Here is a 20,633-nt window from a genome sequence, read left to right as displayed (position 1 = left end):
ATATATATATATATATATATATATATATATATAGATAGATAGATAGATAGATAGATAGATAGATAGATAGATAGATAAAACAATAGTTTATTTCCAGACGCTGTGTCCCTGACATTGCTGTTAGCAATGTGAGTTAGAATATTTATTAAAGCGTAACTTTCTTAGTTTTTTGTATCTTCAGGAAAAATTGAGAAGGTCACCTGTAGATTTAATTGATTTAATTGCATCAAAATGGACATCTACATCTTAATGGATTTAATTGCTCTGAAAGAGACCTTGAAATATCATGATCTTCTCCATTTTTCTTTGTAAATATATTTAAGTATCACTTACTGAATGAGCATATCATCTTACGAACTACAGTCTTCACAATAACATTCTGGTAAGACTAATTTATATTACATTTCTATATTTTGAAATTGCAGAAATCATTTAATATAAATACACTCTCTTCAATTTGTAATCCCTTCTAGCAATGAAGTCTTATGTTGTAATTTCTCTTCTTTCTGTTAGGTTGTGGGAGTATTCTAAATTATTATTAAATGTGGCTCACATATTATTTGTGTTTTACATAATTCAGTACGATATGCAAATTGTCGCAATATTGTCATACGAGATTTTTCACAGAGATTTGATCGTAATTTGGTATATGTATACTTTGATTAAGTAGTAAATACGTACCTGAATATTGTATACATGAATTCAAAAACAATGTCAAAAGCTCAATACAAAATTTGTTCCTTCACAAGTAAGCGTTGGAGTTTAGGGTGTCTTTCAACACCGCGACTGTACATGATTTGGATCGTGAGTTTAAGATTAGTTTCGTAGCAAATTTTTATTGGTTTCATACGGAAATCTGAAACTGAAGGTCTGTGCTCAAAAGAACATGCGAAGATCTGTATAATTAGTGCATAAGAATTATTATAGTCGGGAAACGAATATGTTTATGATGCTGAAATAAGTAAGGTACAAGCACATAAAAAATATGTTGCATGTATGTTGCGTAAAAGATATGTTGCATATATGTTGCATATAACTGTATATGCAAAAGGTTGTAGGTTGTGTAAAGCACTGTATTTCGGGGGGGGGGGGAATCCACATCACTTTTATTACGAATTGCATGGTCTGTCATTCTGAAATCAATTTTTTGTCATATATGCCAAATACACACATATTCATCGAGTAAAAGGAGTAAATTAGACATTCGTCACATTAGAAAAAAATAATTCTTGGTGCTAGAATGTTTTTGTCGAATTTTAAACTCTCATATCAAGGCAATGATCATTTCGACTACATTATATGAAAAAAATATGAAATCTTTAAATTTTACGTCCCACAGTTATGACGGTTAGGCTAAAGGAAACGGTGATGATGAGTAATGAATGAAAGGGTGGAATGAATAAAGCGGGAGGAAACGGGAGAATCCCGGGGAAACCCAAGCACCCGGTGTTTGTCCACCACAAAGTTCACTTAGCGGGGGCTGGGGTCGAACCTGGGACCCCAAGCACCAGAGGTGGACGCTCTACCACTGAGCCACGGTGGCCCCCTACATTATATGGAATTTATGTACAACATAGGTGTTGAGCCTATGGTATGGCAATGTTTGAGTAGAACGTTTTGTTTATGAGGCAGCGTGGGACTCCTCAAAGGTAGTGACAATTTGGAATCCAAAATCATGGAGGAAATGAAATCTTTGAGTTTAACGTCCCATGAATATGCCCTTGAGGCTAAGGGAGACGATAATTAAGGCAAGTGAATGACGATGGAAGAATTGGGAGAATGTGAATGTGGGAGGAAACTGGAGTACTCCGAGGAAACCCACGGACACGATGTTCTCTACCACAAACTTACTTGGCCGGGGATCTAAACACTCATCAAAGGTAAACACTTTACCACTGAGTCACCTTGTCCTCCTCCAAAATTATAGATTTATCTAATGTAACCTTTAGATTAATTATTTCGGTCCAACACTTCCGTAGCATTTTCACAATCATCTGTACAACATTTTGATTTCCACACGATAAAGAGTAATGAATATATCTATATTTCACTACAGCTGCTTCATAGGTTATCTTGTTAGAAATTCTTCGTAATGCTTTTGTAAATGCTTTCGTAAATTTGTGATCCCTGCATTTTGCATCTCTGTTCACTGTTAATTTGTGATATTATGTGGTGATCAACTTTACTAGTGTAATTAAGTTATCGTGTTATGTTAAGTATTAACTAAACTTGTAGAGAAACCTAATTAATACTTATTTTCCTTATGTTAATTTAAACATCTAGAAACCCGAATAATTCTAACCAAAGCATGAATCTATCATTAAATATCAATAAACCACGGCAATCTATCGTATCACATGCAGGTAAAATTTCTATCTCATGCAAGTGTATTAGTTATATTAATAAAATATAAGATATAGGAAATTACAAAACGAAAAAAAAAATGTTTTAACCACAAATACCTTATCCATCTTTTGATAAAGGTTACTTTTTCGTAGAGAGAGTGTATAATGATTTTCGCCTGTTATCTGGCATTGTAATAATAAAAACATCCTATCATTATCGCTTAGTGGTCAACACATTGTTTCTAAATATATGAAAATAGCAATATAATAACTGACGCCGTATCATTGACATTCAAGTTTGGCATAAGGTAAACGAGGAAATTCAATTACTTGATTTTTCATTAGATTTGCTAAATCCAAGTTCAAGTAAGTGGGAAACGTGTTACTTTTCTATCTTGTTAATATGCCTATCTATCTATATAAATAAAAAACGGAAGTAACTATGTTTGTGACTTTTCAACCATCAGACCAACCTGAATCAAATATTTAACATAAGTAAGATTCAGCCCCGGAATGTCTTTTATTATTACTTTTTTGATGGTGCAACTTAGGGGAGTGGTAGAGGGATATTTAGAAATAATCTGAAATGGCTGATATTAGTGATGTATCCACAGTTTTCGGTTTCGCTGAGACGAACAGTGACATTTTCCATGCCGTTTAAATCGAAATTCAGCCCAGCGACTTAAGGGAGGGGGAGATATATGAAAATGATCGAAAATTACCGCTATCCGAGACCGCTTCAGTATTATTAAAAAGTGTCTGAGTAATGCAACATCTTAATATTTTTTCTTATTTTAACCCAGCCAAGCGGGTAACTGGTGCTACTTTTCTTCTAAAAATATGCTTAAACTTTCTTCAAAATAAGAGCACATGATTTTATGAACTACTGTGTTATACTTACATTCAGATTTATATATATTATCATATTTATATTTAACTATTCTGAAGTGCTGCAAAGTATAACTTGTATTCATTATAACTTGTATTCTCTTCCAGTAAAACAGCATTAGCTTACAGTGTCTTTATTTTAGTGAGTCTACTGTATTTTTAGAAATATTTGTACGATCTGGCTCATATATTTGTTGTGGTTTAGTGGACAGGCATACTGCAATCATCTATTACCCGGCCATCATGATGTGGCAAACATCTTTATTGTATGCAATAAAAAACAAATTCTAAGCAAAGCTTACATTATGTAATAAATCTTAACGTTACATTTTTAGATTGCTTTGGTCAGATTTGTCTTTTATTGTATAGAAAAAGGTCAAAATTTAACATCAGTGTCTCGGTTAAACATCATCGGTTTAACATCAGTGTTAATTGTCTCGGTTTTCGAATCTGAATTGAACTCCATCTTAACTGTTCATTTTTTTCGAAATGATTAAACGACCCTTAAATACGAGTACATATATAGTTTTGGTGGTCACACCTGTAGATTAATGATGAGCTAAAATACAGAAAATATAGCCTATGGCAATAGTTTGAATTTTAGAAATGTTCCTAAATACATTTGTTCTTCACATACGTTGCGTTATAATACAAAAGGATAGTTATTATCACGCAAGGGCATTTGTGCAATCGAATGTTGACACTTAGGGTAATATTTTTGAACAAACGAAATTAGTTGCAATTCCTTATGGTTATATATATGGATAATTACCAACAAGATATTAGAAACATACTCTCCCTTTGGATGTAGATATCAGGATACCAAAACCTAGGCTTACCAATTAATTGGTTGATTATTCGTCTTAAGTTTAGCGACCCTCTCAGCAGTGAGGCTATATAACAATTGTATCTACAAGCTAACATCGGATCCGAACCATATGAGCACCACCTTGGTCTCCCGCACCAAAGAGGTGTGCACTAAAGTTATAGCGACGAGGGGGGGCTCTAGGCATTAATTTGTTCTAATTAATTTACCATCAGCTAACATTTGACAAACGTAGTACTAGTTGGTAGGTGAAGCGGCATTACTTTCCTGTAATGCATAACATTAAATTTAAAAGTTATAAGAACGGAAGTAAAATACAATAGAAAGTAATTTCATTTTTAAGTGCAGCGTAAAAGCGAACATCAATTTACATCGTCATAAAGGTTTGTAATGTATATGATACCACGCAATATATCGGTACATCCAAGCAGTTGAAGCACAAGTGAAAAGGGAAAGTTCGGAACCATATTTCACAAAAATTAAGACAAAAAGTGATATTATGGACATTGTTCAAAATATGTATAACAAAACCTAAGATGGGTTGAAGTACAATGGAAGGTTAAGTAGAGATAAACCTATAAGACCTCCTAATTGTGTACATATCTGTTGAATATAACAATAAAATCAATGTTTCCTTATCTAGGATTTTTTTTCTTCAGGATTATAACAAGATTTTAAATAAAATGCAAGTATAAAAGAGAAATATAGGATTCAATCATACTTTCATCTTCTTACATTTTTCTTCTTTTTCTTCTGTTCGCGTTTTCACTTTATCAATGCTCTAATAAATATCTTTTAATAATATAATATAATAATAAAACTGACCCAAATATCTTAACGCTTTTCGTTTCAGAGTACACACACAGAAGAAAAAATGTGGCTATTATCCATTACTTTAATTATGTTTATTATTTACATGTATGTGGAAACATTGAAAAGGAAGAAGCAACCACCATGTAAGTATCTACATAGTAAAAATTGCGTTGTTTTCTTCTCAAAAATAGGAATTTGATAACCAAGATTAAGAATTTCAATTTAATAATTGTTAATTGTTTTAAACTTCAAGTCATATTACAAAAACCTAAATGATATAATTAACCCATTAGGTGCAATTTACTTCTTACAAATTACGAGGAAAGTCCATAAACTCTGAGAGTATAATTTTGACGAAAATTAGTGACAAGATTCAGTTCAAGTTGCTAAGTAACGTAGTGATAGCTAATCAATGTGCAAGTCCTTCGTTGAGCTGCTACACAGACGCCACCATGAAATCCGGTAACCATGTCCAAGAATACCCTATTGGTATAAAAATGAAAAGCCTTGGTAGATCTGACTTCACCATTGAAAATCCAGATAGGGCATCTATGTGACGTGGTACTTCCTGTACATAATTGTCATCTTGCAAGGCGTGATATTGAATTGCGGTCAAATATGATAAATATCAAGGGGTCAAGTTGGGTATCAAATAGCACTGAAATTTACATCTGAATCAATTTCCGTAATGAAAGGTTACATTTCTCTTTTCGCTTTATTTAAGTTTACTCACCCACAGGAACACAAAACTTGTGCGAGTTAGATTTGTGTTATGAAATGCCTCGTGCAAACAGTTGCAGGGTTTCAACTAATACAGTATTAGTCACTTGATGTACAATAGCAACTATATCAATCAGTTCTTGAGCCTAGTGAGACAAATCGTTAATTAAATTGAATTCCCTGTAGTGAAAAATGGAATAGGAACACTGCAAGAAATTATATCTAGTTCGAAGCACAATGGAATAGACTGGTGGACGATGATACATACGTTTAATAGTACTGACGAGCAGAGAATACCAAAGGTATTGTTGGGATATATATATATGTTGTTTCGAAACAACACCAACAACGTTTGGTAGGTGATTCCTGACACCAAAATAAGACAAAATGTGTAGAAAAATCTGGGTGCACAAATGCTTCCTTTCAGAGTTATAAGCTGCCGAAATATGAAAAATGAAATTTTTATTTCCATCGTTCCAAAACTATGGGATGTACTGTAGTCGGGTCAAACCTTCACTTAGGAAATAGTATGTACCCTATCCAAATATCCATGTTTCGGAATTCTAAGGTGCTCACACAACATTTTTATAGGTGCTCACGGCAATGTAATTTGAGGTACTCACTAATTACCTATATAAACATTATTGCGGAAGTACCGCAGGATTATGCAACATGGATATTTGGATACGATACATACTAGATCCTAAGTGGAGTGTTCACCAGACTACAGTAACCCCATAGTATTGCAGGTATGGACCTTTAAAATTCATTTTTTTATGTTTTCGGCAGCATGTAACTCCGAAAAGAAGTAATTCTGCACTCGGGTTGGTCCAAACCTTTTTCTTATCTTGGTATCAGAAATTACTTCACAAACGATGTCGTTTTTTTGAAACACCGGATATATATATATATATATATATATATATATATATATATATATATATATATATATATATATATATATATATATATATATATATATATATGAGTATGTGTGTAATATAAGTTAAGTGCAACCGCAGGATATGTCTCGAAGTTATTACAAAAGTTAATAAAAATTATTAGAAACATAATATTAACCGTGCACACAAATAATATTAATCTACTAACCTTTTGCTCTTCAGTTGTGATGATGGAGATCCAGAACGAACTGATTAGCACTCAACATCGTGGAGTAGTACAAACTAACAAATACACTTTGTTCACAATCTTTATGATCAGAGACACTATTCTCTACTTGCATCATAGTCTCCATAACATTTACAAATGAGAAAACTACTGCTCTTGTGACATGCCCACATTTCTGTCATGCACACGCAATCATGTCCTTTAGTGAGGCGCACAAAATTGATGATACACAACAGAATGCATTTTCAATACGAAGATTCTGTCATGTAACTTCTTCGGTGCTCCACAAGTACGATTGGTTATATCTCAACAGAAACAAAAGATATCAAAACCCAAATATCATTTACAACAATACTATACCTGACACTTTTTACTACACAATTGTCATTGTAATTGAGACAAGTTTGTTTCACTGGCACTTATTCAAATAGTGGGTGTAGTAGAAAATTCTGCCAAGTGAAAAATCCGCAATGTTATTAGTTTGTTGAATGCGCAAAGCATTCTACCTATGGAAATATACAGGGAAATGAAGCAAGTGTATGGTGAACATGCAGTGAATAAATCTTTTTGAAAATAATGTATCAAGTTGAGAGAAGGAACAACAAACATGCACGAAAAGATCGAAGCACTGGGCAACATAACAAGAAAGCTATATTTCAAATTGGATTTTTTTTCACTATTCCCCTTTCATTCCCTAATTGTCACCTAGTAAATTTAACCTTTTCCTAGGAAGGAAGCTCTTCGGAGAAATATATTTTAAAATGATGACGGGCTTAAAGAGACAGTAAATTCATATCTTCAGTTGTTGGAGGCAGATGAGTATACCATTGAAGCAAAAACAGGATGTCTACTGTGTTTCATTTCAATAATTCCAGTATACTCAGTATAACTATCAGCAAAATTCCTATACCTAATACAATAATTTTCTTAAAGTTCTTTTGAAATAATCACATTCCTGATAATTTTAGGTTTTTTAACTGTTTTACTATCTAAAGAACATTTTATTTTTAATAAATTTAGCTAGCCTTGATTTTTTGGAAACACGATGATTTTTACATTTTTAAAGGCCCCCTAACTCACCTCACAGCCCTCCACTCCATCCATTGCTTTAAATGTCTAATTACAAAATGTATACAACTCTTGCTTTGAAAAGTTTACAATCTCAACGGATACAAAATTGTTTCTGAGACTATTGAAACAATTACAAGAAAGAACTGTCTACAAATTACTGATATATGGCAACATATCTATTGTGTAAAAGGAGCAACTAAGGGGAAAAATTTCAAGCAAGGGTGTAGACATATGCAGGGTGAAAAATGTCCGCTATTGCATGCATTTTAATTATCCAAGCAAGGTTTTCTACAAAATGTTTCAAAGAAGCTTGAGGCTACATAAGTTCGATTCTTCTTTGAAGAAAAATAACTTTTTGTAAGTAAGATCCATTGGAATAGAACGACAAACTTCCAAGACCATATCTCAAAGCATGCAACAATACAACTATTTCCAAAATATGTTATTTTTGTCATCGTGATAGATATCGAGTACCGAAATTGAACCCTTGTATGCTTTTACGCAAGAAAAATTAAATCCTTGTGTTGGCTAAAATATTGCGCCAAGTATTATCGTAAAAACTAAAATTGCGATAGAGAATATTTGCAATATAGTATATATTTTGGTCAATATTTATCGCCAAAATATCAAGCTCGTTTATGTTTTTTGCAATAGGACAAACTCACAGTTAGCACATTAATTTCCATATATATATTTAACACAACCCATCAGTTCACCCTGCTCGTAATTTTGCCTTTTTACCGCTTCAAATATTGTTTAATCAACAAATGGAAAGAAACCATATGCCCGGGTACTCAAATTTTACATGTTAGCTTACAAGAGATTATTTCAACCCTCGTAACCTCTTACAGTTACTTTTTATTAAGATTCGATATGAAATTCGTTACAATAAACAATCAACTCGTTCTACCTAAGTGCTAGGCAACCATAAACAAATCGAATCGCTATTGCAATAACAGATTAAATATGAGAGAAAAAATCTGGTTTACTAAATCAATATTAATCAGTTTAGCATTATAAATTATTTCTTATTTTCCTCTCTTGGAATGGGTATACAATTCAGAAGCAAATTTAGTCTTAACCCTTTAACGTACTACTGTTCCGATCAGAGTTACGTTTTCTTATTGGGAGTGGTTCCGGTGTGGGAAACACGGGATCTTTTGTTTTCATAAATTTCAATATATATGTTGGGTACAAAAATAGTTGAAGAATGAGTCATATTCCCAATAGTACTATTCTTGTTCGAGCATAAAACATGAAAAATATATTTTTTTCTTTTTACTTTGTAAAAACTACTCATAAAAATGGATCAACGATACTATCTTCAAAACTAGCAACATATTAACAATAACAGGAAAATTGTTGATATTACATTTTCGCCACATACCCAAGCTTCATTTATTTACAGTCAAAAATCACTTATTAATAAAATTAGCTTAATCCTAACTAATTTGTCTATCTGAAGTTATATTAGTAGATTGGTTGCACTTGGCGGTGTTTCTGAACCGCTGCGCATATGAAAACTGTTCCGGTTCAAGTTCAGATTCCTGTTCTCATTCCGGTTCCAGTTCCTTTTCCGGTTTCGATTCTGACTCCGACTTCTGTACCGGTGCCAATCGAACACAACACAGGAGCAGCTGCAGCAGACTACGAATATAGCAGAAAGGCTGTAGTGTTTTAGACGACTTTTTAAGAATATGACCTATTGTGGAGGTTACATAAGAAAGGCTACGAACAACTATGGCATATTTCACAACCCCTAGAAAGGGCTACAATGAACATACATTCCAACACCCGGTGTAGAGAGTCTATGACCATATCCAGAAATGTAGAAATTATAACCACTTTAGAAGCGATGGCGTTTTTGTAGACTTTTGCGACCACCCTTTCCAACACTGCGATATATTTTTCATTCCCTAAATAACATAGTACACATTACAATGTCCACCCGTATTAGTCGTTCACGAAAAGGCTATGACACCCTTATTTAAAATAAATTTTAAAAAAATAATAACACCATAAGTTTGGTTATTCACCTCACACACGCACATCGTTTAAGGAGCACTTGGTGGCGCATGCTCAGTAAAATTAAAGGAAGAATTTTGGTTCCAATTTAGGATAAATTACACGCATGCACAAAAAATACACTCTCGACTCCGGTTGTAGTGCCAGTTCCGGTTCCAATTGAATACAGTACCAGCAGCAGCAGACTACGCAACCCCTAGAGAGGGGCTACAACAAAGGCTTATGACCACATGCAGCAACCTATGGCACATTTCACAATCACTAGAGAGGGCTACAAGTGACACATATTCCAATATCTGGTGTAGAAAGGCTATGACAACATGCAGAAATGAAATTACAATCATTTTAGAAGCGGAGGCATTTTTGTAGCATTTAGACCACTTTTTCAACCGTTATACAGACTATGACCTATTGTAGACAATTGCACAAGAAAGGCTTTAAACAGTAATGTTTAGACTACTGCATAGCAGCAACCCCTAGAGAGGGTTATGAACTTCTATTGAACATAGAAGAACCCTAAATAATATAAATGTCCACCCGTATTACTCGTTTTTGGTGTGAAAAAAGACTATGCCACACTTATTTATTAAAACTAACAGCATTATAGGTCTGGTTATTCACCTCAAACACACACATACACATGGTTTACGAAGCACCTGGTAACGGCGACGTTTGTTTCAACCATTGTAAAACACTATAACCCTATAAAAACATTCAATGTCTACCCGTATTACGCGTTCACTGTTTTACAAGGAAAAACTACGGTACCCCTATTTAACATAGTGAAGCAGAAATTAAGTAAATAACAACACAATAAGTCTGGTTATTCACCTTACACACGCAGACACATACCCACATATGATTTATGGAGTAGTTGGTGGCATATGTACAGTTCCAACTCCTGTTATGGTTTCAATTCTGGCTCCGGTTTCACTGTCAGTTCCACTTCCAACTACACACCTCAGCTCGGGTGTGGTGGATGAACACCGTGTGCGTGAGTTCCACCTTTACCGTATTCGGCATAATCGTGGAACGTAAAAGTTTTTAAAAAAAGCTCTCTCTCTCTCTTTCTCACACACACACATGGTTTATGGAGCATTTAGTGGCATATATACAGTCCCATGACATTTGCAATGACCTTGTATATTTATTACGCATGAAAATACCTATCTGTTCTAAAATATCTATCGTTCTTCATTGATGAAAAGGTTTAAAAATAGTAAATACTTGTTTGCATTACAATTCTGCATTGATGTTGCTGCATTTCAATAAAAGTAACATACTTCTAAGTAATTAGTACATTTCTTATGAATTTCAACACATCTTTACATGTATTTTTCTTTTTATATTCTAAATAAATGCATGAGATTATTCTTACATATTTGACTGTATTTTAATTTACAAACTTTACTTTCAGAATATCGGAGGTTGTATTGTATAAACTTACATTTTCCTCGTAAAGGAACCTGCTGTTCATCAATAGTAGCACATCGCTCTGGCGACACATTTTTCGAAAGTTGGAAATTAGGAGCTCCCAAATACTACGAAACGCTGCTAAGTTATCGTCTTTCTGTCTCTTATCTCCTGTCATAAAATCGTAATACTCGTCACATCCCTTTAAATCTCCCCACGCTAAATGACGCTCAGTAAATCGGATTCGTATACTTTTCTTAAAAAACATTTCTCTCGCAGATGTATCCTACTTTTTCACTCCAAGATAATAAAGGGGTTCCAAAGAACGCATTTATTTCAACGACGGTTATATATCACCATACTTTGTACGTGCTTGCAGTTAACCGCTATTCTCCTAATTTTGCATTTGTACTGATTTCCTCCATTATCCCCCTGACTTATGAAAACAATCTCAAGCATCTTTAGGTGAAACAATGTGTTTAGTCGTTGATCCCGCACGCAGTTTCATTACATGATAAGGTGATGCTCTTCGTAGAATATGAGTCAGTTTAAACCAAACAAAATTATTTCGGCTAACAAAGTTGATATTATGTATATTTAAATTGTTTAAAGATGCATCTAATTTGCTATCTGTATCGTCTCTGCTGTAAGCGGTACTCCTGTCTGTAGTATCATCACCAGTTTCGCAAAGCAGAGGCACGTGTAGTCCCATCCCTGAAAGGATAAGCTACTAAATGCCTAGTAAAAACGTCCATCACTGTTTTCATGACAGGAATGAAAGGTATTAGGGTTTTTTGGAGTCATGGACAGCGTGAAGTTATATATAGCCTAATAATTGAACTTTATCCTCATGCGATCTTCACGATCTTAAATGTAATATTCTATATAATTCGCCATTGCTTTCCAATAAAAGACATACTGATTATGAGATGCACTTTTAAATGATCCAAATGTCCAAAATCATTATATGTTTTTAATATCCGTGAATCAGAATTAAGGAAATTCACATTATCTTTCTATCTGCATTTTTAAAATCGTTCATCAGAAGTATTCCATTAGCCATTTGATACATTGAGCCTCAATTACAAGAACGGTTAAAATTTGTGAACACGATGTCAAGTGATTTATAATTTTCAAATACTCCTTGTTGTTTTTTTTATTTCTGAATGGACATTTCTGATATTTTTTCTCTATCTTGAAGGCTTTCCCTCATAAGATTTTATATTCACCGTTATACTAGAAAATGTCTCTGGAGGTAAATTTTGTACTCTCTTAATATGCTATACTTCGAAGTCAAAATATTGCAGTTCGAAGGTCCACCGAAGCAGTCTAGTGTTATATCCTTGAACCTATCTGGAGATGGCGTAACGAACTAGGTTAAGTTAACAGCACAAAATGCCATGTTATGATGTAAGGCACAAACATATGTAAAGGAAAACACACTGGCTGTAATTCAATTTCTGTTGAAGTATAACTGTTTTTAGAATTCCTTAAAGTTCCACTGACAAAATCGATAATCGCAGCTTCTTCATTTATTGGATTCGGTTGTCAATGTACACCACAAATCGCAGACAATGATCCATTGCACTACACAATTCTGGATGGTTCAAATGAACCATATTGATAATGGAGGTCTTTAATTGTTGAGAACTTCACTCATAAATTTCACTCCAAGGCCAAGTAATTTTTTCTTTATAATTAGAAACATGAGCTCAGCTATTGTATATGTTTAACTGACTTAATGAACGAGTTAAGTATTCCTGAATTTTGACGCGTGTTCTTCAAATTGGTAGGAGAAGGTAAACCCTTCACTTCCTGGATTTATTTTCACTTAAAGACATACTTTCTGAGTTAATGTTAAACCGGAAAAATTGAATAGTTTCTAAATAATTCAAATTCCTCTAAGTTAACAGTAAGGCAAGCTTCTTCTAAACGTTTAAAACACTACCCAGATTTTTCAAATAATCTTTCCGTGTTTTATCCATTATTAGTATATCTTTTGCATAGAAAACTACATTAGCTCTAAGATCTTTCTACAATATTTGATTCAAAATGCCCTCAGAACAGCATTACCGTTTATCATACCAAACACTACATGATTACATACTGCTACTGGCCCTCAAACGGAAGAGCAATGTACTTCTTAGAGTCTTCATCCAATAACATTTGATCATACGCTGACATAAGTAATAAATTCCCAAATATTGTATTACCTTGCAAAAAAAGTAATTAGTTCATCTATGTGTGGATATCGCAGTTATAATTGTATTTGTTTGCTTAATTTTGTAGATCAAGTACACCTCTCGGGGACTCAATATCTTTTTTCATCTTCGAACCATATTAAACGGAAAGGTGAACACTTTGATCGAATGTATCATTTTATTTTGTAACATATTCCCAATCTGCTTTCTCACTTCATCTCTAAATTTATTTGGTATGATATAGAGTTTAGATACAATAACTTGTGGAGTACCAATTTGAATATTATATGTAACGCCTTTACATTTTCATGTAAGCCTTTAGAAAACAGGTTTATGTTTGTTAAGAATTTCTTTAAATTCTGGTTTCAATTTTATGTACTCTTTATCTAAAGAACCATCAATTTCATTTACACTGTCTCCGAAGGGTTTTCTCTTTTATTATTAATTCGTTCTTATTTATTTGGTGAAACTTTTCTACTCCTGTACCTATAGTATTAGTGAGTCAAAATTAAAAATTATTTTATCATTTATAGCATGGCTTGTTTTCAAAATTCAATAATTGTGTATCATAATCACATAATTGTGTAAGAGAATCAAAAGCTAACAAAAGGTTGTCATTTAAATCCTTGATAAGCAGTATGGGCGTAGAATATACTTTTGTAATCACAAATTGGCTTTAACGCATTTCTGTTTTCTTATGCTTACCAGTATAATCAGCTAAAATCAAATTATCAACTTTCTGTGGTGTAGGATTCGAAATATCAGCAGTATGTTTTAGTCACAACGATCAACTAAAACTTGTACGGTGATATCGTTAAATTTAGCAAGCATTTTAGCAGAATAAAATGTCTTTGAGAAGACAAAATCAGCATCATTTAAACTGGTGTGCACTACGTTAACGCCCAATGCGCAGTAACAATTAGGTACTGCAATATAATGATAAGTACCCACATATCGGATTGATTAGAATTCCTTTCATTTAATTCAGTGCATCAGATAACTAGCATTAACACTATTAACTACATTATGGTCTTTATAAACACTGAAATATGTTGCTGTTGCAGTTTTCTCCTATTCCACACCAGCTGTCTTTAGTTTAAAGAACTTTTATTTATAGGTTGCGTTAGACGTAGAATTCCATGTAAAAAATCCCTTGATATATGTCTCCAACACTACTGTTATTTCTATAAAAGTTAGGGAATCTAAAATTGTGTGTTGGATTGAACCTATTATAGCGATTATTTCTGAAATTAGAATTATCACTATTACTCTGAGAATTTTAGTTATAAAGAAACCTGGTATTTCTCCAAACCATTATTATTTTTTTACATTGAAATTTTGTATAGGCAAATTATTAGGCTGATTTCGCATTACACTGGTGTGCATCACCATTTGATTCTCATAATTTGAACTATTACAAACAAATGATTAAAGTTACACATTGGGACGATATAAGTTTCTGCTGGAATTTGAAGCATTCGTATAGCAATTATACCTAATTCCGGTTGAAGAGAATTCGGCAATTTCAAACCCTTATATACGTTTAAAACGAAATCTATAATCAAAACGTCTCTTTCTTGTTTGAGCATCGAAGTTGGGAATATGAAGTCATTTTTAAAATTTGTGATTAAAGCTCTTTTGAAGTCACCATTCCTATGCAAAATTCTCTTGAACAGCTTTAAGCTGTACAGGGCACGGCGGTGGCAATATATGAGGTTATATTTTAAGAATACCAGATTAATCTACCCCTATCAAGTCACAATCTGCCTCGGAATTTCCAAAAGAAAAAATGTGCTCGCTGGAATATCATCTGACCTTACATTAAGCTTTGCCATTGACCTTATTTCAATAAACTTAAAGTATGTTCTACGTTTTCTTAAATGCTAAGATTTACATGTAGCGGCTTATCCCGTTGTACAGAAGCATTCGTCTTCCAATCCACTCTTTTCTTTTCACCTCACTGTTGGAAGCGCAACCCATAATTTCGGTACTTGAGTTAGCAGCCTGGTCTCTTCATCTATGTGTATTCTTGTTGTATTGGAACTTGAGTCAGCTGTATTTCCAATAGGACGGTGATAATTGCCCTTCGTTGTCTCCAGTTTCTCCTTTAAACTTTGTACTTCACCTTGAAGAATCTGGATTTGGTGCAACTGTTTCTGAACTTGATTCTCCACTGCTTTTACAGAATTTATAACCGACGTGAAACTGTGTCTATTCTGGCTCAGTTTAGCATCCGTTTTCTCCCATTTAATATTATATTATTGAGTAGTTTCTTCCAATTTGATATGTATTTCTTGGTATAACTGCAGTGTAGTTAGATCAAATTCTTGTTTGTTTTCTCCGAACTTGGTATTTAGCTGTTGAGTACTTTCCTCCAATTTATCGTTTAGCTGCTGACTCAATATTACCGAGTATTTTGTTCCAAATTGTCATTCAACTGTCTTGATATTGTAGTCACTTGCTGACTAAGTTGCTACACAAGATCAACCAAATTAGCTGATTCAGAGAATGTCTGATCACGGTCATTTTCTGGGTTATTATTATCAGTTTTACTCCATCATGATACTATTTTACCGTTACGTAATAACGTAAATTTACTTTCTGTAAATGTTTCTTCTTTACTTGAATGAGACAGTTCTACTATAAATCAAGTTAAGCTCAGAGTTCCCATCAGTTTATATAACATAACAGTTCACCCAGTTCGTTATTTTGCCTTTATTTCGTTTCAAATTTTTGTAAATTCTAAACGCAAGGAAAGCATATGCACGATTTATTAAAAATGCATATATTATTTCAATATATTAAGAAATTATTTTAATTCACCTAAATTTTTAAAATTACTTTTAACTCAGATTAAACACGAAGTTCATTATATTCAATAAACAAATCGTTGTATATAGTTGCTAAGCAATAAACAAAGCGAATCGTTATTGTATAAAAAATGAATAATACTAGCTTGAGATATAAATCAATGTAACCAAGAAAGCTCTGACGCTTCTGGTGGAGGCTTCTGTTCAACTAGCCCTCACGCAGTGAGTTGATAAGGCGAATGGAGATAAGGCGAAAGTCAGTTGTTGGTAACGATATATCAAACATACTACATGGTTGTGGCATTTCAGTTACATCGTGAACTTGCGTAAGGTCACTTAAACAGTGGACCTCTACAGAGCGTCGTAAGCGCTTGTGGGCTGTATGAGTTCAAACTGAGTTCAAGCACGAGACAGAAGATATGCCAAACCTCTGTTGAGGTTATCGTGACTACGTGAACAGCGCGGCGGTGGTTTGACAAGTTTCAGGACGGTGACGAAACCTCTTGAAGACGCACCACGTCCCGGAAAACAAACATATGTACAAAATTATCTTAAGACAGCAATTGAGGCGAACATTGACCAGATATGTGAGAATCTGGGACTACAAATCAGTGTGAGTGGGGAAACCATTCGGCAGCACCTCCACCAACTTGGAAAGCACTACAATTGTGTCGATGGGTTCCGCGTGGTTGGAGAACGTTTCAGAAGAAACTACGAAGATACACCTGTGTTTCTTTGCTGTCTCGTCTGATGAAGGAGCCATTTCTGGACAGGGTGTTGAAATGTGATGACACGTAGGTCCTATAGAAAGCACATGATTGAATAGCATGCCATGAACAGGTTCCAAAATAGCCGAAACCAGCATTGCACCAAAAGAAAATCCTCCTTTGTATTTGCTTTACTGCTCGCGGCATCGTGCATTAGGAACTGGTACCAGCTGGTCAGAACCTCAGTACTCTTATGTACTGTTAGCAGTTGAACCGTGTTAAAGGAAAACTGCAAACTCTGGAGTCAGCGCTTCTGAATCGCAAAGGGGTAATCCTGTTACAGGAGAACCTAATCCCCACGTTACTAGGATGATGCGTAACACAATTCTACGCCTTGGTTGGAAAACTCTGTTGCACCTGCCGTACTCCCAATACATTGGACCGTCCGACTACCATTTGTTTCATTCCTTGGACAATCACCTTACAGTACGCCAGTTCAAAACCCTAGTAGAGGTGCGCCTGATACCTGATAACTTCACCTAATAACTTCTTCTCTTGACGGTCCACCAGGTTCTACCGCGATGGAGTCCATGGCCTTCCATAATGTTGGTCGATACTGATGGTGACTACCTTTGATTTTTGAGGTATGTCTTTGGTGACATATGGATGTTGTCAGATTTTGTGTAAAAAAGCGACAGAACTTTCTTTGTTAACTTATTGTTTACAAAATTAAAAATTTATAAGTTTAATATTATAAATTATTTCTTCCTTTTCTTTTTCTTCGAAAGAATGTACAATTCAGAAGGAAATTTATTCATACCCCTTTCACCACTAGTGCCCCTGGAGATGACACAATATTTAACGCTCCGCTATATGGCTTTTGGTCGTACATACACTTTTAAAATAAAATGTGTCTTTACGTAAATACGTAAGAAATATTTTGAGGCGATACAAGCATCTTAGAGATTATCGCGGTCTGGCAGCGTTGTATTCAACTCAAAATGGCAGAGGGACAGAGGAGTTTACGCTGCAAAGTAATTAAAAGATTTTGAAAATATGCATAATAAAAATTCTAAGAAATGGTTCTGGACTGGAAAATAAAGATTCATTCTTTGCTTCAGAATATAAAATATCTAGTTATAGTATTGTGTTCTAGTTCGTTCCATATAATGAATTAGTATATTCCTTAGATGGAACATTGGCTACAAAAGGTTGTCAGAGAAGATGTTGCCCAATAAACACATTTTTCAGCCTACATGTCTGACAAATGCATACATATACACTGATTACCAGTTGAATTAGATACACTTACCTAATAATTTGTAGCACCTCCTTTCGCTTTGATAACGGCAGGTGCCTAACGCGACATGAACTGTACGAAACGCCTGATGTGTTGTTGTGGCATCTCACTCCACATCTGGTCCACAGTCTCTCACGGAGCCCGGACGTCGGTGAGAAGACGGTTCAAAGCCCGAGTGTGTTGCACCATGGCGTCACAGACCTCTTCGATGGGATCGAGGTACGGTGCCCATGATGGGCAGAAAAGTATTGCCAGATCAGAGAAGTGCTCATCAAAACAGTCTGCTGCAATCCTAGAGCGGTAGACCGGTGCATTGTTTTGCTGAAAGCTGAGGTCACCATCCGGATGTTGTAGCCTAGTAAATAATAGGACATAGTTATCGAGAAGATCACGGTAGCATTCACTTGAGAGGGATCGTGTCACACGTTTTAGGGCACCCATTTCAGTCCACGGAAACGTGCTCCAAATGAAAGTAGCACCACCACCGACCTGCACAGTTCTCTACTGGCACGATAGATTCATTGCCTCGTAAGATTGGCGACGTACCCTTACCCGTTCATGGGCATGTACCAATGTGAAACGTAACTCATCTGTCAAAGCAACCATTTTCCAGATTTCCACAGTCCAGTGACGGTTCTCTTTTGTCCATCCTAGACGTTATTTCCTCTGTTGCGCTATTAGAAGGGATACTCGGATAAGCTGATAGCTTCTGCACCCAATGACGAGTAGGTGGTTGTCAATTGTGTGGTTGCTAACACGGTATTGTTGGACTGCACTGAATTTCTCCGCAATTTGACGAACTCTAACAGGTCTATCGGCTGTTACGATACGGGACAGTCGCCGCCTAACCCTATCATCGACACACCCATAACCGCCTCAATTGGCCCCTGCGAGCATAATTATATCGGAAAATTGGTACTCACGGTACACCTTTGACACAGTTGCCATAGAAAATCTATGTGCCGCAGTCACTTTCAAAATCAAGCCACTCAGTCGTTAAGTGCTTCGCACCTAAATGTGGGTCCAAATGATCATAAGTATATGAGAATTACGAATATTAATTTCGCACATATATTGTAATTGTTTTATCTTAGCAAAAGAACGGAAAGTTTATTTTCATAATATTATAAATACAATACGAATTTTTATTGAAACATAAGAAGAGTTTACTCTGTAATGAGCCATAGTTATCAAATAGAATTTCATAATATCTGTCAAGGTTTCACTGTTATCAGAGCAAAAATTAATTTTCCGTAGTATTATGTACTCTGATATGCACGCTTAAGATTGTAGATACAGTATCCTAAGCCAAATAAATGTGACAACTCTATCACAGAAGTAAATTATTGTAGTATTCCTAAATTTCATGCTCTTTTTTATTTAGTACCACATTTTTTACTTTCTACCAATGTATTTTCCCGTCAACGTGAGAAAGTACAAAAATATTTCATTATCTCCTGGTTTATGTTTGTTCAAGTCAAACTAAAGTACAAAATAATTTCTCAGACGTGTAAAATTAATTCAGCACTGAAAGGTTTAACCCTGACATACGCAGGTAAAAAATATAAACATTATCGCTGCATTATGTATTTTGTATATAAAAATTTTAAAAAGTGAAAGTGTGATAAAACCGGTAATAGTAATACTACTGTAGGTCTTTCCAAAGTCAATAAATAATTGATGTACCCTAGCATTATATCATTGTACCGGCCATAGTGTATTTGAACCCACAAACTACGTCAAAACACTTTGATTGATGTTGGCGGTGGATTTGCTGCGATTCTTCAAGAATTCTTGATCCTAGTACTTGCTTTCAAGATTCAGCGCTTCTGCTGGACTACTAACGAACTATGGACGCATGTGGAGTGTCATTTGTTGGAGAGTCTACACCGTGCATAGCAATCAGCTTTATTGTGATTTTTAGTTGAGTTGTTTTGATGCTATAAACGAATAGCAAAAGGAAAAAATGTACTGTTGCAGGTATGTATCAGAAGAACAGAATTCGTAATTTGTACTTTTATTAAATAAATAGTATTTGAGAAATTAATTGCAATGAGGTTTGTGATTTGAAAGGCACATCAAGTGGCTGTCACTTGTTTCAATATTTTTTGAATAAATACTTATATAGTATGCATGGAGTCACCAATAATTTACATAATTCTTTATGTTAAATTCGCAGCTTTTTGTAATAGCAATACAAAAGTTTGAAAATATACATTTGTAAGAACTTATTAGTTGTTCGCATGGATTTAGTTTCATTGAAATTGAAGCATTATTCTAAAATATAACACTTTCTTTTATTTTAGAAATCACTCAAAATACATAGTTACTGTGCAGAAAGTCAAAGTAGTAATATAGTTTTTTCCTAATTGTTTTGAATGTATAC

Source organism: Thermobia domestica, unplaced genomic scaffold, assembly GCF_964235325.1.
Source record: "Thermobia domestica unplaced genomic scaffold, izTheDome1.hap1.1 HAP1_SCAFFOLD_128, whole genome shotgun sequence".
Lineage (NCBI taxonomy): Eukaryota > Metazoa > Arthropoda > Insecta > Zygentoma > Lepismatidae > Thermobia > Thermobia domestica.
Note: the sequence above shows the minus strand (reverse complement) of the source record.